Source organism: Hippopotamus amphibius, chromosome 3 (genome assembly GCF_030028045.1).
Source record: "Hippopotamus amphibius kiboko isolate mHipAmp2 chromosome 3, mHipAmp2.hap2, whole genome shotgun sequence".
In the NCBI taxonomy this organism is placed as follows: Eukaryota; Metazoa; Chordata; class Mammalia; order Artiodactyla; family Hippopotamidae; genus Hippopotamus; species Hippopotamus amphibius.
This window is the reverse complement of record NC_080188.1, coordinates 93,485,764-93,511,110: the sequence shown is the minus strand read 5'-3', so window position 1 is coordinate 93,511,110 and position 25,347 is coordinate 93,485,764. Positions and strand designations below refer to the sequence as shown.

The 25,347-nt window shown below is 37.7% G+C and overlaps 1 pseudogene; it reads right to left on the bottom strand.

The window, feature by feature from the left end:
• Positions 1 to 15,504: 15,504 nt before the first annotated feature.
• Positions 15,505 to 16,550, bottom strand: LOC130849606 (chromatin target of PRMT1 protein-like; annotated as a pseudogene).
• Positions 16,551 to 25,347: the final 8,797 nt, after the last annotated feature.

Sequence of the window (25,347 nt, the reverse complement as noted above, 5' to 3'; positions counted from 1 at the left end):
TGTCTGGGATCATGGGATCAGAAATCCCAGCAGCACTTAAACAATGTTATTGAATAGTGAAATATCATTTTCAATCCACTCAATTGCTCCAATCCTTGAAAGATTTAGAAAAAAAATCATTTAAAATATATTAAAATCACAACTTTATTGGCAATCAAGGATGAGAAAGTTTCTTTTATATGAACTACTTAATCTTGAAACACTTTGGTTCTCCACATAAATAATAGCTGTAATTATAAAACCCACTGGCACGCTGCCTTAAGTGCTTGGTGGTTTTCTTTTATTCGTCTGATAATCATTTACCACTTGGCATGTTATACCTGGCACCTCTAACTGGTAAAGTGCTATGAAAGGCTTTCATAGCTATTTTATGTGTACCAAGTAAGTTTTTACTTTCTTTTTCACACAAAGAAGGACCTGCATGAATTCTAAGATGTAAAAGTGATTTTCCTTTTTCGCAAGGTAAAGGCACCAATACCCGCTGTGGGGATGGAATGTAATCTGACATCATGTTAAGTGCTACAGGTTCTAGGAGAGGACAAAACAATGTTTAGGAGGCACTGAGTCTGGGAGGACTTTGTTCTCAATGAGCAAGTGCACAGGTGTTAGCCTTGTGGTAGGTGCTATACCACATCCATTCATTTAGGGTTTTTCGAGCCTGGGCACGCAACATCAAAGGAGTGCTTGCCCTAAAATTATCTATTCTCTAGACAGGGAGAAAAAACTTAATTTTGTGAAAAGGTAAGTTACAAAGCAGAAAAATGATATGATTGCTGATGAGAGACTGCATGTATAGAATTTATAAAAGGGTATTCTATTAGGGTAGAGCTGGTGACTAAACCCAGAGGAAAGAGAGGTCACTGCCTGACCTTAAAATGCCATGGAATTTTGACCTAAGTCATTTTCAGTGATGAATAGGAGAAGGAAGTGCTTTTCAAAAGGGTAGATCGGTAAGAGCAAAACATGGAAGTGGCAATGTAGACTGGGTGCTTGGAGGGGTAGAGGGACGATCATATAGACCATGTGGTTTGAGAGGATGTTTGTGTATGAAGTTGAGAGCTTAGTTGGAATTAGGCTGGAGAAGGTTCTAAAGATTGGCTTTTATTGATGTTTTAGGAGAAAGGGAGGCTCTTGGTGGAGGAGAACTTAAGTATAACAGTGTTTCAGGATCATGAGTCTAGCAGTAGTGCAGAGTGAGGGCAATGACATGATGACACCACGGCAAAGATGGCAGGAAAGAAAATGATGGAAAATACAAGAGAAATAGGCAGGTATGGAATTTAATTAATTATTTATTTTCCCCTAGAGCATCTTCAGTGAGAAGTAGAAACAGTGGGGCTTGATCTTATGATGACTTTTTCTGAGTTCTCTACTCTGGTGCTAGCTGAAGTGGATCCTGTAATTCACAACCCAGATTCCCTTTGGGGGTGAAAGATTCTTCCCCAGCTGCAGGGTGTACTGCCAAATCCCAGCCATCTTTATCTGTCAGTCTTTTCTGGGATTTGCCCTTTGCTGAAGAAAACTGCCTTGACTAAGGTCCCAGAAACTTCCAGAGGGAAGCTGGAGTGGAGTGTAGATACCCTCATACTCACCACAATTGGGATTTTTCTGGAGTCATCTCAGCTCCCTCACTCTCTGCAGAGATGACTGAGACCTACTTGTGAGTGCACAGCTGCCCTACTTCTTCTGCCAAAACCTGTTTCCTCTCCTTTCACCAGAGCTGTGGATTCCAAGAGTGTTCATTCCCCAGTAAGCTTCTTGCACACTCATCCCCCTACATCCTGCAGCCATTGGTGCCAGGCAAGGTCTGGGAAAGTAGATGCTGTGATGAGATTGGGAAGCTGTCTGACTCACTGTCTCACTGTTGGTGGGTGTGGACCCTATCACATCAGTAGGGTGGGTATTTGTGGATGACACATAGCCCTGGCACAAGATGATGGTGGAATTGTTAAAACTTTCACAGATAGTAGGTTGGGATGATGTATCAGTTGTAGGATATGAGTTAGTGGGAATAATGTATCAGACACATAAAAATAAAGAAGAAAGAGCAAATATAAGAAAAATCAAATTGGATGATATTTGCTAGGGGTGATTGATCCTCTGGAGAGAAACAATGAAAGGCTGAGGACAGTTAGCTGTCAAGAAAGAGGCTTTCTTGAGGATAGAGATAGCTGAAGACAAAGCGCAGGACATAGTAAAAGTATATCATAGCTACATATAAGGTTAAATTCCCAAATTAGGTGGGTTGGGAAAGAGTGGGATCCTGAGACATGGGATGGGACTGAGCTTCTTCTGAACCTCTGAGGCTGAGGACACAGCCCACTCCTCTCTGTTAAAGGCAAATGCTTCCTCCACCTGCCTTGGAGATGGGGCAGAAGGCAATGCCCCAAAGTTACTTTGTGCCATTCTCCACATCTTCCCCATCTCTCTCCTGGCCACCAGGGCAGTGCCTGCAGCTGAGTCACTGTGTCACCTGACTGGCAAAGTGCTGAGTTTGGTTAGAGGGAAAAGAACTCATCTCTAGAGGAGCCTCAGGGCATATTCACCAAGTATTAGCAGGAATGGGAAGAGCACATTTGGACTGGATTCTGACGTCTTGGGTCAAGGTCAATGGAACACAAAGACATTTATCAATATTTTTCTGGGATACAGGACTTAACAAACTGGGAAAAAGTTGATGCTAACATGTTTCTAGATTGCATCTTATAAGCTTACAGAGAAAGTGTTAGCCCATGCCAAATAAGGTAAAAATGTGAGAATGGCTATGGAGACAACAAGAAAGAAAGGTCAAGGAGCTTAGATAAGCTCACATGTCAAAGTAGGTATGTTTCAGGGGGCTGGAGACCCTCTGGGGGTTTCTGGAGGATGACCTGAGGACATCCTGCTTCCCACATAAAAGGGGTGGCATGATGAGGGGTATCAGTATCATTGAGAAGCTGGGCTGTAGCCATCATCTGTACTGATGGTATCATTGAAGTAGGTTCAGGGGTAGGATTCTGAAATAATAGAGGCAGGTAGATGCCAGGCAGGTACAATTATCACAATGAGTGATGAGGTCTCCGTGGTAGCCAGGGAGACCTGACCCACAGAGAGCTCTGGAGGTAAATAATTGTATGTGGTATCTCTAGCGACCAGACAGATTATCTGTCAGCCAACAAGAATATTTCTCCAACTATTTAACCAGATAAGATCAGTGATGAATGATCAGGAGATTGAGTGTAGGCATCCCAATTAAGATATCATGACTTGGTGCTTAAGTTTTGTACCTGAGTTGGTTTTCATACCAGAAACTTGCTACCTTTGTCCCGGATTCCTGGGATGAAAGAACCCACAGTACTACAGCAAATATACAGAGTAATGATTCCTCTCATTCTTTGCAAAGGGATGATATCCATTTGCTCTTGAAACCATATACTGGAGCAAAGAGAATGACTTACAATTCTTAGTATTATTGGCTAAGGGTCTGAATGGCCACTGATGCCAGAGATGTGAATCCGCATTTGGGCTCCTCCTGGTAGTGGAGTCATATGAGGTCCCATTCACGGTCTATCGGCTGTCACTGGGTCCATGGTCATGGCCCATCCATGGTCATTTCCTCATCTCAGAATATGTAATTGGAATGGGGACTTTTTGTAGTTGACCATAATGCCCCTACCATTGATTTCTTGGTTGGTAATATGATGGATTTTGAATTCAATATTACACTGAAATCTTTAAAATGACCACTTCATTCCCTATTCCACACATACAGCCAAGTTAGTATACCTAGGACAATGTCACATTCAGAGGGCAACAGCAGAGATTAGTCCTTTAAAGACCCAAAAGCTGCTGGGGAGGCAGCCCATCACATCTTCAATTTATTCACCTTTCTTGCCCTGAAAAACCAGGTGGATCAAGGAAGATGACACTGAACTATTGAAAAAAACAAAACAAAACAAAACTGGTAGCTCCAATTTTAGCTGTTGTGCTCAATGTGGCCAAGGGATAGACAGTACCATAGTCCCCCCTTATCCACGGGGGATATGTTCCGAGACCCCCAGTGGATGCCTGAAACCATGAAACAACCAAACCCTATATATACTGTTTTTCCTATGCATATATATCTATGATAAAGTTTAATTTATAAATTAGACACAGTAAGAGATTAACCAAAATAACCAATAATAGAATAGAATAGTTATAACGAAATACTAGAGTAAAAATTATGTGAACACTCTCGCTCTTAAAATATGGTATTATACTGTACTCACCCTTCTTGTGATGATGTGAGGTGATAAAATGCCTAAGTGATGAGATGAAGTGAGGTGAATGCCGTGGGCATTGTGAAATGGGTTAAGCTACTATCATTGACCTTCTGAGGCTATACCAGAAGGAGATCACCTGCTGTGTGTGATCCTGGATAAAGCCATGATGATGCTGATGGATGGATGTCAGGACCAGACGATGTGATGTCCCTGGCTGGGTCTCCCATTGGGATGGAGCTGGATGGCGTGAGATTTCATCATGTTGCTCAGAATTGCGCACAATTTAAAACTCATGAATTGTTTATTTCTGGAATTTTTACCTTAATATTTTTAGATCTCATTTGACCATGGGTGACTAAAATTGTGGAAAGTGAAACCTGGGATCAGGAGGATTGCCATGTTGGATGCTGTGGTACCTCGTCCAGCTCCCATCTCAGAACTGTAAAGCCTGTTCTCCCAGCTGCAGGGAAGGATGCCTGCTAAGATTCTCAGTTCGCTGCCTTACCCTTTAATGGGCCATGATGACACCCCTTCCTCAGGGCAGTCTGCATCCAACCTGGGATTGATGTGGAGGTGGGGACTGGGGAGAGGGTTATAAAAGCTCTATGTTTTTGTTTCAGTTGAGGAAACCTCTCAAGGTCATCCCAGCAGCCAACTTCAGAGTGTCCCTTTTTATGATTGCACCTCAGCAAAACTATTCCCTCTGCAAATACTACTTTCTTCCCATCCCAAGAGTTGATCCTGAGAGTACGTCCTACATGGTAACACACATGGACACTGAGCGCTACATCTCAGACTTTGCTTCTTGAAAACCCACCTGTGACAATTGTGTATTATTTCTCTGCTACTCTGTTTGCCTTTATAATGTGCATACAATTGCACAGCAACTTTTTAGTCCTCCCCACCCCCACTGGGGCTTTAAAATTGATCAAATATCAGATAGAGTCATGTTGCTATCATGCTACATTCCTCCAAAGATAGCTTTAGCATGGTATTCTGGAAAACTGGTAAGGGAAATTTCACATTTACACATTTAACTGCAAAATCAGGTGATGATTTAGAGATCAGTAGCTCTTCTACTTTTAGAAGCTTGGGCATTGCTTAGATAGTAACTTTTCACTGAGTTTTATCACAAGTTGTTATGTATCACAAGTTGTTATCACAAGTCACTTTTCACTAAGTTTAATCACAGATGAAATAAAAATGTAGATCATTTTCTCGATGTTTCCTTTCTTTCATGTTTGTCCTGTGCCTGCCCAATTGTTAGTCCAGTAGTATCACATTCTCCTCCACAAAACAAATCTACCCCCACAACCTGCACAGCTTAAATATGTTTCTCTATTATATACATGTATATATATGTATGTGTGTGTGTGTGTGTGTGTGTGTGTGTGTGTGTGTATATATATATATTCTGCTTAATTCCAGGGTAGCTATCTCTGAAAAAAGACTGGATAATAAAAAGTATTATATTTAGTGTGTGTTATGTATGAACTCACTGTAATTGATAGGATATTCAAAGAGAAAAGCAAAATAATTTTTTTCCTATTAGAAGTAATAATAAAAATTGGGGATGAATGAGTTCTTTAACCATTTTTGTCTCATATTCTCACAGCTCTAAAATTATATTTTATGTTGTATATTAAAATTATATTTTTCATGGATATTAGCATACTAGGTAAATAAATGTATTGTCTTTATTGCATTACATTAAAAGCCCATTTTCTTGAAATCAGAATAAAATATGTACAATTGTGAAAGAGCATTTAGACATCTTTGAATTAGTTTTCTATTCTCAGTTCTTCTTAAGGCATCTTTCCACATGTTAGTTAGAATTTCTTATTTTAAGCACATTTAAGAATAGGTTGAAGCTAATGTCCTCATCTCACAAAGTCCAGACAAAATGTCTATGACTAATAGAACAAGAAACATCAAATTGAATGGATTTTTAAGTTTTCAGTAGTAACCAGTTAAGAACGGAGTATTGTAATATTCTCAAATTTGGAGGACAAAAGAGAGGGGTGGTGAGACATCCTTACAAGTAAAAAATAAACTCATTTATCATATCAGGCTGCTAATGAATAAAGTTGAACTTTTATGAATCAAGAAATAGGGGAGAATGTTGGAGATGACCACTAGAAAAATTTAAACAGAAATGGATAAAAGTGATTACACATGGGATGCAAGGTGGGAATAGAGCCGTGTGGAAATGGTGACTTATCCTTTGTCATATTTAGTGTCTTAAAATATCTGCTTATGTTGCCTTGATTTAAAAACTAAATTCAAGTTTGTATGCAAAACTTTGAAAATCATTTGATATCTGTAGATCAGTAGGCAGTTTAGCTACTTCTCTTGTTAAGGAAAATTTGTAGAAATCTGAAAAAAAAATTTATAGATAGTCTATTTCTGTGTTCTTACCCTGCTTCTTGTGCCAGTAATCTCCATTGTCTTTCACTTCACCCATCTTCTCTAGATTTGATGTAAGACATAGGGAATTTTCTTCCCAATATCTTAGTTTTGGAGTTAGGTCTAGTTTTTTGGGGTATCAGAGCGTCTCTTGTTCTTGGCCTACTGTCTTTCATAGTCCTTCATATGAGGAGATGAGAACTTAAAATCTACATGTCAGAAAATAAATTCTGGATTTCAACTGCAGAATTGACAATTTTCAATTACTTTTTTCCTCCAGTTACCTGAAGGTATGTCCCTTTCTAAAACATATTATTTATGTTTTCACTATTTATTGAATGACTAGCATATTCACAGTGCTGTACAATGTACCTTTTGAGATACTGAGTAGAATAAAAATAATTCTTGCCCCAAACAGACTTGATATCCACCATGACAGTTGTACAATGATGGCTAAAATAACAAAATTATTGATTACATTATTAAAATAATTCAGGGATGTGGTCAGGAGGGGCTTCTGGGAAGCTGGGCATCTGCAGAAGGACACAATGTGGATGTGGCTGAAGGGGATGAGAATGGTCCTTATGATGCGAGCAGCAAAACCAGAGGGAAGTCGGGGAGATGGGATTCATTTACGCTGTGTTCCCGCCAGACCAACGTGGAGCCGGTCTTGTGGGACGTACACGCAGGACGGAGTTCACAGCAGGCACTCAACGGCGCTGGTTGTACAGGTTCAGGTTGCTATGTAGACATCCATGTGTTAGCATCAGGAACGTGGATTTGCCCTGTGGGAAATCGAGAATTAAAAGTCTTTAATCAGAGGAGTCATATATTAAAATGAAAATTTTTGGAAACCTGGCAGTGGTATAGAAATGCATGCACTGGAACTCAAAGGTGAGTGATACCTAGGTCTCTGCTTTGCAGATTTTAGAATTTGTCCTTGTATATGTTTAAAAATTCTAATTGCTTGATATCAAGCCAATCATTAAAATTCTTTTCCTTTTGTACATAATAATGCTTGAAAACAACTATCTGCTTTTTTGACACTCTTCTCTCTACATTTCATTTATTTTTTCATGTATTTTTATTTTTTTTAGAAATTTTATTGAGATAAAATTGACATACAATAAACTGTATATATTTAAAGTGTACAATTTGATATTTTTTTCTTGTTAGTAATGTATGTATGGCAATCTAAATCTCCCAATACATTTCATTTAAATAAACAAGTAGGTCCATATTATCTTTATGAATTAAATTTTAGTAACTTTTACAGCATTGGCAAAGAGTGATTTTATAGGTAGCTAATATCCCACTGTAATATAAATCATATTTATTAGCCGTGTATAGCAAAAATATTCTTGCATCTTTTGTTATATTTAAAAAATATCATTGTTCATGGAAATTTAATTATTTGCACTATACAAATTTGTGAAAAATTTTAAATTAATACTATTAGAATTCCCTAATATTTTGAGAGACTCTAACCAGCCCATAGCTGGCAGAAGATGTGGAAATACTTATTATTATAATACTTTTTAATTACAGTATAACACTGGTATTTATTTTTGGTTAATGTTAAGCTAGATAAAACCATCCTTTAATAATTTTGGTAAACATCATCATCATTACTAGCTAAAGAAGATACCTTAAGTACACGACTCATATATATATATATATATATATAATTCAGTCTGTAATGATATATAATTCATGTGATACATATAATTCAGTCTTGATTTACCCCAGTATGGAACACGTGAAAAATCACTCAAGGTGGAGAACAGGGAGCTGTATTTCAGGTCCACAGTTTCCATTATTTATTTTTCAGGTGTCTAATTCAGGACATTATCTTCTGATCTTTAGCTTGTTTCCTTTTTATCCTGCAAAATGAGGTGTTTGGTCTAAAAAGGTCTGTAATGTCTGATTTGATTGAAAAAGAGCTTTCAGTGATATATTACAACTCTGTGGAATCAAAGATCCATGTCTGTAATGCTATTATTTTATCTTGATTTCACACTTTTATAGATTTTTCACTAAGCTCCCATTCTTTGCATTGATGTAGCAGTTTAGAAGTGAAAAGGAATGGACACAATTACATCGGCATGGCTCAGTGTAATACAATCCTCCCCTCTTGCGCCCCTGAATCAATTTTAGTCTTTCTCCTATAATCAGATGTTCTCTACCAACATTTAAGAGAAATTGCTTCTATTATTTACTTTACATTGAAGTCAGAATTCCTGTTGGTAGGTTTGCCCTTTCCATTCTTTTTAGACAACAGTGAAATCTAGTGACTGATTTTTGGAGAATAATGCAAGCTATTTCTCTCTCTTTCCTAGTTTAGTGGCTACAAACTCACATACCAATCAAACTCTCAGGAGATTTTCTTTTTCTTAGTTTATCCTTCAGTGTCAATTCTATCTGAGTTACATTTTCATACCCAGACTACAGCATATAGAAACTTAGGCATTTTCTAGTGAAAGTGGCAATGCTTTTTGCAATCCATCAATCACTTTGGGCTTATGATTTGTAGAATTGACTTCCCTGACAAGCTCTTACTTAAATGAAATAAATGTCCTTTTATGTCTGTTCAATGCAAGTCTCTAGGATCCCATTTGCATATACCAAAAAAATTAAATGGGGAAAGCAATTTGTTCTCTATCATTTTGTAATTTGAAGAAAAAATACAAAATATATATGCTGGCTCTCATCTTCAGAAGGTCACTAGATTTTCTACAATTCATGGCTTAAAGGGCTAACTAAGTGGATATGGGATTTTATTCCAAATAAAATGTCTTGTCTTAGAAAAATAAATGACTCCTTACTGTACTAGGGAAGGAAAGAAAAAATACATAGATTGCTATGTGTGTCAGTTCTAAGAGCAAAACCAAAGAGAGGAGTTATGCAATGAATTATTTAGTGATCTAAAAATCCCCCTGAAGAGCTCTGAGAGTAAAAACTAAGGAACTGCATGTTGCTTTGGATCAAGTACACAAGTACAGGAATTAGTTATCCATTAAGCATATAAGTGAGCTACTAAAAGAACGAATAGAAATAAAGTTGATGTATAGTAAATGATGCAATCACAAAATGCTTCAGAAACAGGTAAAAGACACAACTAATCACCAGCATCCCTTCTACCTTCTCTCTTAGTAATTCCTCAGAGACACAGCGGCACCTTAAGAAAAAGAACACTTCACGTGTTTGCCTATTTCTCTAATGCAGTTCTTGGTATGTTGCATAGTTATTATTTACCTGCCTTTCTTCCTCTACTTCACATTCATTCTTTATGTACTTAGTAAGTTCTAAAAAATATTTGTGAATGAATAACTTAAGTGAGTGATTAAAGAAAATAAACATATGTGCCCCATTTTTGATAAAATTCTATTTTTCTGAATCTTCTATGTGGTCCCAAAAGGCTTGAATATCTTGCCCATGAAAAGACTAACTTTATGCAAATTTAACTTAGAGACTGAGTATAGGGAAACTAGTTATTGCCTAGGAGGCATTTAGCCACAGGAGGATGTTTCTTCCCCAGATTGCTTTGCTTCGCTTCTTTCCTTTCCTTTCCTTTCCTTTCCTTTCCTTTCCTTTCCTTTCCTTTCCTTTCCTTTCCTTTCCTTTCCTTTCCTTTCCTTTCCTTTCTTTCCTTTCCTTTCCTTCCCTTCCCTTCCCTTCCCTTCCCTTCCCTTCCCTTCCCTTCCCTTCCCTTCCCTTCCCTTTCCTTTCCTTTCCTTTCCTTTCCTTTCCTTTCCTTTCCTTTCCTTTCCTTCCCTTTCCTTTCCTCTCTCCTTTCCTCTCCTCTCCTCTTCTCTCTTCTCTTCTCTTTCCTTTTCTTTTCTTTATTATATAACTTTCAGGTGAACAGCACTATATCAATAATTTCACATCTGTATTCACTACAATGTGATCACCACCACAGGTCTAGCTGACATCCATCACCATATATTTGAGCCCTTCTCCCAGTTTGCCCACTCCAACCCCCTTCAACTCTGGAAACTAATCTGATCTCTGTTTCTATGAGTTTATGTTGTTTGTTCATTTGTTTTGTTTCTTAGATTTTACATATGAGTGAAATCATATGGTATTTGTCTTTCTCCACCTGACTTATTTCACTTAGCATAATCCTCTCTAGGTCCATCCACGTTGTCACAAAAGGCAGGATCTCATTTTTTTTTATGGCTGAATAGAAATTCATTATATATCTATATCTATATATTTCTATGTATATCTATATCTATCATCTATCTATTTATCTATCTGTGTATCTATCATCTATCTATCTATTATCTATCATCTATTTATCTCACATCTTCTTTATCCATTTATCCATTGATGGACACTTGGGTGGTTTCCATGCCTTGGCTATTGTAAATAATGCTGCAATGAACATGGGGATGAATGTATCTTTTACATGCAAATTAGCATTTTCATGTTCTTCAGATAAATATTCAGAAGTAGAGTAGCTGGACCTTATGGTAATTATATTCTTGATTTTTTGAGGAATTGCCCTACTGCACTAATTTACAATCCTACCAACAATATACAAAGTTTCCTTTTTTCCCACATCCTTTCCAACATTTGTTATTTCTAGTCTTTTTTGATAATAGCCATTCTGACTGCTGTGAGGTGATTGTGGTTTTGATTTGCATTTATCTGATAACTAGAAATGTTGAATATCTTTTCATGTGCCTGTTGCCCATCTCTGTGTCTTCTTTGGAAAAATATCTATTCAAATACTCTGTCCCCATTTTTTAATCGTTTTTTTTTTGATATTGTGTTGAATGATCTCAATGTATTTTGGATATTAACCCCTTATCAGACATATCATTTGCAATTATCTTCTTCTATTCAATGAGTTATCTTTTCATTCTGTTGATGGTTTACTTCACTGTGGAAAATATTTTAAGTTTGATTAGGTTTCATTTGTTTATTTTTGCTTTTGTTTCCTTTGCCCAAGTGAGTCTGTTTGTGAGCCTTTTTGAAGCAATATTTTCATTCCTTGAAGTTCTATAGTTTTCCTGGATGTGTTCCCCATTGGTTTTCAAAGCCAGATGTTTTGAGGGCTCTTCTCTCTTGTGCAGGACCTAGGGGTGGAATGCGTGATATGAACTTGGAATCCCTCACTCCCCAGGGAGACGATCCAAACCTTTGTGATCCCTCCCCACTGTGGGTGTGTTTGTGCATATGTGTGTGTGTGTGTTTCCCTTGGTGATAGTCATCATGGCTCTCCTGGCCATCTCAATGCTATCTTTTCACCGTTTGTGGTGGAAGTTCTGTTCATCCACTTTTCAGATCCCTTTCTTTCTTCTTCTTTCTTTTTTTTTTTGGCCTCACCACAAGGCTTGTGGGATTTAGTTTCCTGACCAAGAATTGAACCTGGGCCCTCAGCAATGAGAGCATGGAGACCTCACCGCTGGACTGCCAGGGAATTCTCGGATCCCTTTCTGAGGGATATATTCTATATGCTGTTGTAGATTTGTTGTGTCCGTGGAAGGAAGGAAGTTCAGACTCTTCCTCTGCCACCATCTTGAACCCTCTCCTAAAGAACGTTTTGTTAGAATGTGCAAAGCATAAGTCAGTTAGAAAATCCCCCCTTACATCAGCATATTATTTTCAGATGACTTAGAGAGAACTAGCCTATCTGAGCTGCCTTTCTGGATTGGAGAGAGGTGGGGCAGATAGCTCAGGATTTCAGGGGGAGGGGCTCTTGCAAGATGTGGAACTTGGGGACAATTATATATAGCATTTGTGGATTGCTAGGCCAAAACCAAGGTCAGCATTCCAAAAAGCATTCCTGATCCAAACAAGGCAATGCAAGAAAAAAAGAAGAAGAAGGAGAAGAAGAAGAAGGAGAAGAAGGAGGAGGAGAAGAAGAAAAAAGGAGAAGAAGAAGAAGAAGAGGAAGAGGAAGAGGAAGAGGAAGAGGAAGAGGAAAAGGAAGAAGAAGGAGAAGAAGGAGAAGAAGGAGAAGAAGTCAAATGTGAGGCCACATAGCTAGCAAAGAAGGAAGGCGAATCTGGAGAAATTCTCAAAACCGATCCCAGAAGAGGTTTTTCATGTGCTGTCTATGGCATCTGGAATTATCAGGGAGTGGGCTTGGCACCAATTTTTAAAAAGTTTCATGTGTGTTTACTGTAATGTATTTACAATATTAAAAAAAGTAAAAGTAACCTGAAAATAGATAATGGTGATAGTTGTACAGCCATAAGGATATACAAAAAAAACAAAAACAAAAACTGGGGCAGGGAGGGTGGGGGGGGACTCGAGGCGGGGGAGTCAAGGAAGGGAGGGAATACGGGGATATGTGTAAAAAAACAGATGATTGAACCTGGTATACCCCCCAAAAAATAAAAAAAAGTAAAAAAATAAAATGAAAAAAAAAAAAAACAACATGGAATTATACAACTTTTTTGCTAAATTGACCATTGTTTTTGTGGGGGTAAGTTAAGTTGGCCTTTTGTTCCCCCAGGTTTACTGAGGTATGATTGACAAAAATTGTACATACCTGAGGTGTACAATGTGATTTTTTGATATACATATACTTTGTTCAGTGATTACTACAATCAAGTTAATTAATCTGTCATTTCACATAGTCCTCTTTTGGGGGGTGAACTATTAAATTCCACTCTCTTAACAAATTTCATATATACAATACAGTATTACTAACTATAGTCATCATGCTTTACATTAGATTCCCAGACTTTATCCATCCTGCATAAAGCTTCACAGCCTTTGACCAACATCTCTCGATTAACCCCAGCTCCCAGGCCCTAATAACCATCACTCTACTTCTGCTTCTACAAGTTCAACTTTTTCAGATTCCACATATAATTGATACCATGCAGTATTTGTTTTTCTCTGTCTGGTTAATTTCACTTGGCTTAATGCCCTTCAGGTGTATTCATGTTTTTGCTTGTGACAGGATTTCCTTCTTTTTTATTTTAATTGAACTATAGGTGATTTATAATAACATGTTAATTTCAGCTGTACAGCAAAGTGATTCAGTTAGATATATGGATTATTTTTTTTAGATTATTTTCCCTTATAGGTTATGACAAAATTGAATAAACCTCCCTGTGCTGTACAGCAGGTCCTTGTTGTTTATTTTATACATAATGGTGTATCTATGAATCCCAAATTCCTAATTTATTCCTCCTTCCCTATCCCTTTCCTCTTTGCTAACCATAGTTTGTTTTCTGTCTGTGAGTCTGCTTCTGTTTTGTAAATAGAGTCATTTTTATTATTTTTAGATGCCACATATAAGTGATATCATATGATATTTGTCTTTGTCTGACTTTTATTCTATTTTTGTGGCTGAGTAGTATTCCATTGTATATATATATATCTCAGCTTTTTTATCCATTTATCTGTTGATGGATACTTAGGTTGCTTCTATGCCTTGGCTATTGTAAATAGTGCTACAATATTGGAATGCATGTATCTTTTTGAATTAGAGTTTTCTTTGGATATATGCCCAGGGTTGGGATTACAATATTATATGGTAACTATTTTTTTTCCTCAGGAATCTCCATATCATTCTCCATAACAGTGGTACTCCTTTACATTCCCACAAACAGTGTAGGAGGGTTCCCTTTTCTCCACACCCTCTCAAGCATTTATTGTTTGTAGACTTTTTGATGATAGCCATTCTGACTGGTGTAAAGCTTCTTTTTAAAGACCGCAGCTAATTCACTTTGTTGTACAGCAAAACCTGGCACAACAGTGTAAAGCAATTATACTCCAATAAAAACCTGAAAAAAAAAAGGTTAACAATAAAAAAATAACGACTGAAAATTATTATGTATGTAGACTACAGTGTAGTGTAAACATAACTTCTATATGCACTGGGGAACCAAGAAATTCATGTGACTTGCTTTACTCCAATATTCTCTTTATTGCCATGGCCCAGAACTGAACCTGAAATGTCTCCAAAGTGTGCCTGTAAATACACTACATTTTCCTTATCCATTCATCCATCTCAGACCTTTAGGTATTTCCATATCTTGGCTATTGTGCATAGTGCTTCCATTTTTTTTTTTTTTCTGAGAGAACGATTTCTTGTTATAATGAACCAGTAACAAAAGATTCTACTGAAACGAACAGTTGACAGAATATGGTTGAACTTAATTAAACCTTTAAGGGGAATAAAGGTCAAAGTCAATGAATGGAAAAGACCAATGTCTTGGTCTGGGATAAACATAAGGATAATAGCATTTCAGCATGGATGTCTTCTGACCCCTCCCACCAGATATCTGCCATCGGATTTCCAGCCCTTTCCCAAAGCATCTGCCAAACCAATTGGCTTTTCCCTTTCTTTTGGAGGTGTAAGCTAACCCCAAAATACCCCTTTGGGCATGATGAAAAGCCAAGAGAAGTTTATAAATCTCATTCCAGGGTAGAAAGTGCACATACCCAATCCAGCACACTGGTTATGTAGTGTAAATGTACATGGTAATAACTTTAATCAAATCAGAGCTGCTACCATGTGTAACTTGTTAGGTGGCCCTGTAGCTACGTCAACATTCCTAATTTACTTTTCAACGTGGCAGAATGCATTTTTGAGCTCCAGATTTTCTAAACACTTTTAAGAGGCTATTAAAGATGATGCAGAACAGAACTGCATCTCAGAAACCTAGACATTAAGGAGGAACACTGATGGGCTCTTTCGGGGACTTTTTCATGGGGGCAGAGATGAACAGAGGAAATGTAAGAATGTCAAAGCACATGACAGGTCAGTGAAGGCGGGGTGGGGGTTGTACTAGCCACAAGGCCAACACATTCATGTTCAAAGAGAAGTCTGGGCGAAGGAAAAAAAACCCAAACCACAAAACCAAACAAAACCAAACCCAAGTCAGAGGGAAAAAGGGTTTCATACAACACAGTATCAAAAAGTAAAAGGAACACACTAAATGCACAAACTGGTGGCAAGTCAGTCCACAGCCTATTATGATAGGTCCTTCCAGCATCAATCAGGTTGCTTCTCATCTGTTATCTCAAGGTTATTTACAGATGTGTGACTTTAACAAGAGTCTCACAGGAGGGTGGGCAGGCTTCAATCATTGGTTTCGGGATCTGTCTGAGCCATGTAGGCATCCAACTCAGCATCCAGGTGTCCTTTCGCTTTCAACATGTACGCATCCAGTTGGTTGTCCAGCTGCTCCTTGGTCAATACAGGGCAAGCAAGGGCACCTCTCCCTCATCCACGGCCTCGGCCTCTGCCTCCAAAGCCCCCTCTTCCCTGACCTATCATACCCCGACCTCTACCACCGATTCCGCCACGACCCATAGCTCCACGCCCTAGGCCCCCTCTCCCAGGACCTCCACGACCTCGAACACCACCTCTTGTTAAGCCCATTCGGGGAGCTACGGCTCGTCCACCTCGGAGCAGGTTTTGACCTCGCAGCGACATTCCGCCCCTAAGCAGGATTCTTGTGGCACGTCCCCCACGAAGTCCTCCTTCTGGGCAAGCCTCTCTGGATAATGGGTAAGCCTCGTCCTCCGATTGCTCCCCTGGCCAAGGCCCCTATTGGTCGGCCTAACCGTGCCTGGATGTTACTCTTACCCAGGCGCTGCTTTAAGCTCTGTTTAAGTTTTAATGCTGCCTGGACAGAGGGTCTATTCTCCATCTGCTGGGCCAGTCTTCTGTTTCTGGCACTGGCTAGCTGCTGCTGTTGCTGCATCGAAGCCCGAATATTCACTGGCATCGGCTGTTTGTTCTTCAGCATATTAGTAAAGCACTCATTTAGAGACATCTTGGTGGTGCTTTTTAGCACAACTTTCGGCGCTGACTGTGCAGCCATCTTCAAATCCCAAGAATCGAAGGAAACGGACGCCAGTGCTCCTCCCCGGGCTGCCACCACAGCTGCGGCAGGCGGGCCGGGGGCCGGCCGAACCTGAGTTGACGGTGGAGGGGCTCGGGTTAACTTGGTGGGCGGTTGGTTAGATGTGTGAAGCAGTAGATTGCTAGGTTAGCTCATTGCTGTTGGCTGGCTGCCCTTTCCTGCCTTTCACCACAGCTGCTGCCGTCAACTCCAGTGCTTCTATTTTTATGGAAGTGTGGCTATCTCTTTGAGATAGTGATTTCATTTCCTTTGAATATATAATCAGAAGTGGGATTGCTGCATCATATAGTAGCTCTATTGTTAATGTGTTTGAGAGCTCTCCATACTTTTTTCCATATTGGCTGTACCAATTTTCATTCCTATCAACAGTGTACAATGGGTCCCTTTTCTCTACATTCTTGCTAACACTTGTTATCTTTGATTTAAAGTATTAAAGTGGTGCAAATTCAGATTGCTATGTTCTCTTTTGAATTTTTATTCTATCTGACCACAACTTCCAGGAAGTTATCATTTCCAGTTTAAACATGTTTAATTCAAGGTGTATTCTTCTGGCTTTTCTTTGGAGGACCACCCATGTGGTAGGAACAGGGGGCTTAAGTGGCCTTTCAGTATTGAGTGTGGCAACTGGTCTTTGGTCAGTAACTGTCCATTCTGGCCTCCCCTGAAATGGATGGTACCCTCAGGGTCTCAGACAGAGCCCTCTCCATGTTGTCAATTTCTAAGGCATTCCTGTCCCCAGTTGTACCTGGCTGTGTGATCTATGCCAATTTCCACTTCTGACGGGTTCCTCATTATGATGCAGAAATGCCTTCTTGGTCCTACTTGTATTTAATTTCTCATTAAATTCTGCACACTTGGTATCTATTTTACATCTGGTAGCACATACATGTCAATACTACTCTCTCACTTTGTCCCAGCTTCCCCTTCACCCCCCACCCTGTGTATAATAGATAGCTAGTGGGAAGCTGCTGCATAACACAGGTAGATCAACTCGATGATGGGTGATGACTTAGAAGGCTGGGATGGGGAGGGTGGGAAGGAGTCGCGTGAGGGAGGGGATATGGGGATATATGTATAAACACAGCTGATTCACTTTGTTGTACAGCAGAAACTGGCACGAATGTGTAAAGCCATTATACTCCAATAAAGAGCTTGAGAAAAAATTCTGCACATGCTTCAGGAGCACAGAGATTTTCAGCTGCTTCGCACTAGGTCATGTGAAGGTGAGCTCCTGTGGGCTTCTCAATACCAGCATTCCAGAGAAAACTTTGGGTATGGATCTCCCCTACTTCAGGACAACCAAGAATCAAACAAGAGCTACTTTATCTCTCCTTCTTTAGAGCGCAAGCCTGCCAGGTGGGGAGGGAAGTCATGGAGATGTTCTTAGAGTTCTCTAGCATATAGCATTTTGCTTTCTCTTCAACTCTTTTTTTCCTTTTTCCCTAAGGCAGAAGATCTTTCTGGTTTTTGAGCATCCAGGAAAAGCTCAGATTTATCATTCTTCTCTTATGCTTATTAAGAAACAATCTTATCTCTTGCTACTTATGACACACTGGCTCCTGTATAAATACATGTAAATATCATGTACCCTAACCAAAATTATTTTTCTGGGTATTTAAAATAAATGTTTATTTTTCCAAATCCTATTTTCTTTTTGCTCTTTTTGTTACCATGGCTATATTATTTTTGTAAAACAAGATACATCCACAGTGAAATAAAAGAAAAATTTTTTAGGAAAATGTATAAGTAAAATAAATAATAAAAAGTAACAAAATAAAACTCTTTTTAAAATATTTATCATTTTATTGAAGTATATTTGATTTACAATGTGTGTTAGTTTCAGGTGTACAGCAAAGTGATTCAGTTATACACACACACACACATATATACACATATATGTATATATACATATGTTCTTTTTCAGATTCTTTTCCCATTTAAGTTATTACAAAATATTGAGTATATTTCCCTGTGCTGTACAGTAGGTCTCTCTCTTTTTTATATATGTAGTAGTGCGTATCTGTTAATCACAAATTCCTAATTTATCCCTCCCCCCCACCTTCCCCCTTTGGTAACCATAAAGTTGTTTTCTATGTCTGTGAGTCCATTTTTGTTTTGTAAATAAGTTCATTTGTATCATTTGTTTTCAGATTCCACATACAAGTGGTATCATATTGATATTTGTCTTTCTCTTTCTGACATACTTCATTCACTATGATAATCTATAGTTTCATCCATGTTATTGCAAATGGCATTATTTTGTTCTTTTTTATAGCTGAGTAGTATTCCATTGTATATATATACCACATTTTCTTTATCCATTCCTCTGTTGATCACCATTTAGGTTGCTGCCATGTTTTGGCTGCTGTAAACAGTGCTGCAATGAACATTGGGGTTCATGCATCTTTTCGAATTATGGTTTTCTCCAGATATATGCCCAGGAGTGGGATTGCTGGATCATATGGTAGCTCTGTTTTCAGTTTTTTAAAGAACCTCTATACTGTTCTCCATAGTGGTTGCACCAATTTACATTCCCACCAACAGTATAGGAGGGTTTCCTTTTCTCCACACCCTAGCATTTATTATTTGTAGGCTTAACAAAATAAAACTCTAGACATTAAATGGTACCCCCAGCTGAGGTGTTAGACATATGAGAAAAGCCATCTTGGACATGTCAACTCCAGTTTAGCTACAAGTTGAATGTAGTTCATGAATATCCCCACCCAAAACTACATGTAGCAGAAAATTCCCTCAGTTGGGGTCAGACACCCTACAAAATTGTGAGAAATAATAAATTCTTGCTGCTTTATATCACTAAATTCTGGGTGGCTTGTTACGCATCAATAGAGAACTGACAAAGTAGTAAAAATACTTAAAAATTTCCTATCAGTTGAGCTCTTAGTAGGAGCACATTGAATTAATTCAATAATCTTGCAAGCTAAAGACGTAGTGAGAAGAATGAAGTAGTCTTTTTAGGGCACGAAAGAGTGTTAAAACCAATGAAGCGTAAATGTTTAGCAACTTAAAAATTTAAAAATTCATTAAAATATGGAAAGAAAAGTTAATCAAATTACTCAAGATGATTTTCTGGTATACTTTAAATAGTCATATCCAGACTGTCACATATTGGTCTAAAGTAGTGATCTCCAAACCTTTAAAAAAATTTTTAGACAACACAAATTCTAAGATGACCCCCAAAGATCCTTATGTCTGATGTTCACACCCTATGTAATTCACTCCCCTTGAATGTGGGTGGGATTTTGTGACTTGCTTGTAACCAACAGCATACTGAAAAAGGCATGGGACACCTGGGATTTCATCAGATTGCAGCCCCCTTCTGGGTAGAGACTCTTTCTCCCTCACTGGCCTGGAAGAAGTATGTGGCCATGTTGGGTGGCCCAGGTGGCACTGAGATGTGAGTGGCATTTAGGACCTGAGTGCAGCCTCCAGTCAATGTCTCATTTACATATTGTTTTTTATTTTCTTATTACTATGGCTATATTCTTTTCCTCAAGGAAATCAACCTGGGTGAACCTGGAAGTGGATTCTCCACTCAAGCTTCCAGATGAGAACCGAGCCTGACTGACACCTTGGCTGCAGCCTTGTGGCCCCTACGTGGAGGACCCTGGATCAGCTTCGTCCAAAACCTTGACCCTCACAAATAGTGAGAGAACAAGTGCGTGATGCATTAAACTACTCAGCTTTTGGTAATTTGTTATACAGCAGTGGGTAACTAAGATACCAACGTTAAAAATTCTCAGTATGCATTCTTGATATTCATATACTTGTTATAATTTATAAAATACAAACATATACATTTAACTATATTAAAAAGCAAAAATTGAAAAAAATAAGAAATGTTTTATGTTTATATAAATGTAAAACTTTTTATTTACAATAAAGTTCTTATTACTAGTAATGTTTGGTAAAAACTTTTGATTGAAATGTTGAAATGTTTTCGAAATTAAAATGTAGAAAAATACTGCCGGTGATGTATCTCTTTCACTTGGATTGGTAAATCTTTTGGGGATATATTTTTGGCTATGAGAGCCATTAAAACCCGGTATCTAAGTAAACTAAACTTAGGAACTGACTTGCATATCCTTGCATTACAAAATATTAGAGCAACATTAAAAATATAAAGAAGCATATTCAACCACATTGCTGTCATTAAACATAGTAATAACATAATGAATGTAAAAAGAAATGCTTTGTATTGTTAATAATTAAATTAAAAAGTGTTAATCATCTTTATTAAAATATTCTAAAATGCAATTTTATGTAATTTGTAGTGTGTGTATTATAGTGCCTAGTATGTGATGTATACTATGTACTTGTAAATAAATATCAGGATTTCATGCTATGCTTTTTAAAAAACTCACAGGGTATAAATTGTGTCTTTCAATCTAGAAAAGATAAAAATGGATACACCTGGAAAAGGGTGATTTCTTTAGCTTTTTATACATGGAAACGCAATCTTTTGGACACTGTTCATCCTTCAGTTTAAACCTAGGTGTTTATGATATCTTGCATTTACCTCGAGCTGTTCTGTTGAGTGGCGGCTCCTTGGCACATCAGAATGCTGGCAGGTTAGTCTCCGTGGTTACTCCAAAGACTGGTATTGTGAGCTTATTGTTGAATTTTGACGTTGCTTAGAAATGCGAACTATTAGTGAGAGCATGGCAGGAGAATGGCTCTCAGGACTGAATTCTCTGATTTATTTGAAAAGTGTTGCTACTGCAGCAAATGCTGCACATAGAGTTACATAACACTGCTGTGCATTCAGCTTTTTTTTTTCTTATATAACTTTATCAGAAGAAAAAAGCTGGTAAGGCTTACCTAAATAACAGGTCACGCAGTGTATTGTGCTATGGGGGATGGTAAAAAATTATAAAATTTCTTGCCCACTTAGGGTGTCTACTTATAATAATTAACTCAATTATTCATGATAGTTAAGAAAAATGCAGATCACTTTAAAAGAACATTTTTTTATTTTTTTATTTTTTTATTGAAGTATAGTTGATTTATCACAATGTTGTTAGTTTCAGATGGGTATATATATATATATATATATATATAGCTGAATCTTTTTCAGATGCTTTTTCCTTATAAGTTATTACAAAACACTGAGTACAGTTCTCTGAGCTATACAGCGGGTCCTTGGTGTATTATACACAGTAGTGTATATCTGTCACTTCCAAACTCCTAATTTATCCCTCCCCTCCTTTCTCCTTTGGTATCCATAAGTTTGTTTTCTATGTCTGTGGGTCTGTTTCTATTTTGTAAATAAGTTCATTTGTATCATAATTTATATTCCACATATAAGTGATATCATATAATATTTGTCTTTTTCTGTCTGACTTACTTCACTTATAAAAATCTCTAGGTCCAACCATGTTGCTGCAAATGGCATTATTTCATTCTTTTTTATGGCTGAATGGTATTTCATTCTATATATATATATGTATACCACATCTTCTAAAAGAACATATTTTATATTATCTAATTAGCAACTACAGTAAACAAACAAACAAAAAAGAAATGTTATGGAAACTCATTCACTAAGATTTTTGGATGTACAAACAGCCTTATCTCTAATCTCGCATTTCCCATGATTCCTTTTCCACTTGGTCCACAGCCCTTTTCACCTCCTCCAGGACTCCCCTGGTGTTCTTCACACCCTGCAGGGGTAAGATCCACAATGAATTAGGGAGCTATACACTTGACTGCAGCCTCCCAGAGCCTGGGAGCTCTTTTCTGTTAGTTGGGTTTTGCTTTCATTGATTTCCCTTGATCTCATGCTCATTGATGGCCCATTAAAGCACATACTGATTTCCATCCTAAATTCTGTCTAGAGTACAGTGGATGCTGTGTGATATATTCTGATATTCGGCTCATCTCAATTTATTGAGAAAGTGACAAATTTGTGCAAAAGGAAAGCTCCAGATGTAACATTAACAGACTGGTTTTATATGGAAATAGCATTGGTGTAATCAATTCCCAGCCCTTTTTGTTTTGTCTCCCAAAATATATTTATAACCTATTTCCATGGTTAAAAGTGGATTACATAATATCATGTCTCCTGTATCTTTTTCATTTGAAGGATGATAAAGAGCTTTATTTTCCTCATTTTTACCATCACAAATTACATCTTTTTTATATGAATAATCACATCAAATAAGAAAACAATACAATTAAATACACAACAAAGTAAAGATTATCACAGAATAAATGCCTTTAAATCCATTTGCTTTTTTTAAATTTATTTTAATTTATTTTTTTATTATCATTTTTTTGGGGGTACACCAAGTTCAATCATCTGTTTTTATACACATATCCCCGTATTCCCTCCCTCCCTCGACTCCCCCCCACCCTCCCCAAATCCATTTGCTTTTTAAGGACAAGAAATCTGATCAGTCGAAAAGCATTATAGTACACGGCAGGTACAGAGAAATGATTTATTAATCAAAGTGAAATTTAATAACATAGCTTCATGATGTACTTGGTTCCATTGTTGATGATATCTAATTATTCGAGGTACCAATAGTATGACCTGGTTAATGAAACTGTGGTTCCAGTGTGGACTGTGTCAGTGTGGGTTTCATGTGTGGTATGAAACAATTTATTTAACTTCCTTGTGCCAGTTTCCTCTCCTCTCCAATGGTCATTATTGTGCCAAACTTAAAGGGCAGTTTTGGAGTTTTAATGGGGTAGTATAAGGAGAGTAACTGGCACGTAGAAGCACAGAGTAAATTTTAGGACATTTGGTTTCTGATGTTGGTGTTAGGTCTTTTTTTAAGCAAGTTGAAAACTGTCCATCTGAATTTTCCAAACTTTGTTCCTTCTTCAGCCATCTGTAAAAGCCTATGTAATGGAATCTCAAGGGCATTCTGAAGAATTCTCTCTTCCTTCTACCATTTAAATCTATCTCCCTTTTGATCTTGTAGTAGTTTCTTTAATTTAAAAATTAGAGCTTATTTTTCTAGGATATGATATTGTTTCCCATTAAAGATAAATGCACCTCAGAAACTTAATACATTGAGTAGTCATAGTTCCTTAATATCTCAGTGTTAGTTCATCTGATACCTCTCTACCAACAATAGGTCCCGTGACAACAACAGAAAAAGGGATGTATCCCTAATTTGGGGCATTGATCCTGAAGGGCTGCCTTCATTGAAATAGATCGAGTTCATCAGTGTTTAGCGTTTAGCCCAAGCCCCAGATTTCTGACCTAATGTACTTTTGATCTTGGCAGCTTTTGAGATTAGGAGTTGGGTTGCACTGTTGGATTTTATGTTTTTAATTTTTTACAACTCTGACAGACTGTAAAGTCCAATCACTACACTGCCAGACCTTCCTCTGTTATCATTTTCAGAGCCAAATTGGGGGGATGAGTTGGAGTTTAGAATCAGCAGGCCAAACAATTTGGTTTTGCACTTGAGGATCTTTAAGATGTTAGCTTGTTTCTCCAACATCTTCCTCCTCTTTCCCCTAAAGTCTGTACCTACAGCTGTCCTGTTTTTCCAGCTGTACTCCAGTTGCCCAAGATATGGAATGTGCTGAGGTTCTCTTTTTAAAAAACTCTATTTTTTCTTGAATTTTATTCTTTAAGCGTGTCCTATGTCCACTGCTTTTCACTAGGTCTGTGGAAATGTATGGATTTTATTTCGTCCAGTTTTCTCTGCTCTGGTCTTTTTACATCCTCACTAGAAGCAGAAGCTTTTTCTTTCAAATATAGAAAGAAGCTTTATCAAAGAAGTGGTTTTCTATCTTTCCTTTTAGTTCATTTCATGTCAATGGGAAAGAAACTGTAAGTCAGAATTGAAACCTCATTAGAAGAATATTAAATCTTGTTCTTGCATTTCCTCATTAAAACCATGTTGCAAAAGTGACTTGCAAATTCATTGCTATTTTCTACAACATGAAAAGAATCATTAGGAGCTCATGTCTCCTGATATAAATAGGTGAGTCTTCACTGGTGATTTTAATAATGTGGCAGTTAGGGAACTGTGTTCACATCAAGATTTAGCAAAACCTGGGATTCCCTCTTTGAATCTTCTACAGAAACCCTCGTTACCTCTTGGTTTTTTAGGAGTACAAATTTTGCTGAGACAGTATCTTCTAACCCAAGTTTTAGTTCACATTCTGGGAGAAAATTCTCAAGTATATTGGCCTGACTTTAGGGAAAGTTAGTTAACATTTGAGTTATCTGAAGTACTGTAATTGGAAACAATCTGGAGTGCTTTTTTTTTTTCTTCCAAAATTAAAATCCTTTGTGTTTCTTTTTTAATTTTTTATATTTTATTTTATTTTATTTTTTTGAGGTACACCAAAGTCAGTCAGCTGTATTTATACATATATCCCCATATCCCCTCCCTCCCTCGACTCCCTCCCACCCTCCCTATCCTGGCCCTCTAAGTCATCACTCATCATTGAGTTGATCTCCCTTTGTTTGAGACACTCAATCAGAAGCCCTCATTCATAAGGATTTAATTCTACCTGTGGTTAACACCAAGTTTGTGAATTAACACAGTAAATTTTAAAGTAATTTTCACTGATGAAATGTGCTCAGTATATGTGGAATGGCTAGAATTACTGTACAGCTACTGCATCTTTTCATGCCTAGGAAATAAGAATCTGGAGAGTCAAGTAGCCTACACCTTTCTGGAAAACTTCTGAATGACATGTGGTCTATGGAGGTTTCTGTCACTTGATTCCATCTAGAAGTTATAGATTATTATTGTAGAGTTATGAAAAGCATTCAAGCAGAAGAATAACATGATGAAACGTATGCTTTAGAAAGATTATCCTGACAATGGCAGCCATTCCTGCTGGCAAAGAGATCAGCTAGA